Here is an 863-nt window from a genome sequence, read left to right as displayed (position 1 = left end):
AACTCTTGACGGTGGATCACTCGGCTCGTGCGTCGATGACGAACGCAGCTAGCTGCGAGAATTAATGTGAATTGCAGGACACATTGATCATCGACACTTTGAACGCACTTTGCGGCCCCGGGTTCTTCCCGGGGCCACGCCTGTCTGAGGGTCGTTTGGCAATCAATCGCACTCGCCTTGGCTGGCGAGAGCGCGGCTGGGGTGTCGCAGAGGACCCGTCCTCTTTGTCCCCCTAAGTTCAGACTCCGGAGCCCTCCGGCGTCGGAGCGCTTGGCCTTTCCCCCCCACCCTGCACATTCCGTTCGTCAGGCTCGACGCCATCCCCCCGCCGGGGAGCGCGGCCTGGCGTCCGTCTGTGTCGTGGCAGTGGGGCCAGCACGGCTGTCACCGGTCCCAGAATGGCTGTCGGTGGTTCACACTGTGTGTGTGTGCCAACCCTCCTGGTCTCTGGGACACGGAGCTGCCACGAAGTGTTGAGCCTCCAGTGGGGGGTCTGCCTAAGCTCTGCACGTCCGCATTGGGTCCGTCTCTCGGTTGGCTGGCAGTGGAAAGAGTGAAGGGAGCCGCGGAGGTCCGGTGCTGGTGCGCCGCCGGCCTGACCGTGGAGCTCGCCGGTTTGACACGCTGACCCGACTCGATGGTTGATCGATTGAGAGTGCTGGGAGCTGCAGGCCGCCCGCTGCTGCAGCCGCCCGTCTCGTGGTTCGTCCTCGGCCTTAAGTGGCCGGCGGGGCGTCTGATCCTGTCTCCCCTGCTGGCGCCGAGTGCCTGGCCGAGGGAGGAGGTTTTCGTCGAACGCTGTGACTTGGACGGTCGCACGCGCGTGGATCGCTGGCTCTTGGCTCTCCCGTTCAGTCCGCACG

At 64.9% G+C, this 863-nt stretch overlaps 1 non-coding gene across 1 annotated transcript; it reads left to right on the top strand.

The window, feature by feature from the left end:
* On the top strand, positions 1-154 carry LOC140472826 (5.8S ribosomal RNA). Its single transcript, XR_011957885.1, has one exon. It is a non-coding gene; the product is annotated as a 5.8S ribosomal RNA (ribosomal RNA).
* The last annotated feature ends 709 nt before the right edge of the window (positions 155-863 follow it).

This window comes from Chiloscyllium punctatum, unplaced genomic scaffold (assembly GCF_047496795.1).
Source record: "Chiloscyllium punctatum isolate Juve2018m unplaced genomic scaffold, sChiPun1.3 scaffold_459, whole genome shotgun sequence".
In the NCBI taxonomy this organism is placed as follows: domain Eukaryota; kingdom Metazoa; phylum Chordata; class Chondrichthyes; order Orectolobiformes; family Hemiscylliidae; genus Chiloscyllium; species Chiloscyllium punctatum.
The sequence above is the reverse complement of the archived record's forward strand: the minus strand, read 5'-3'. Positions and strand labels throughout refer to the sequence as shown.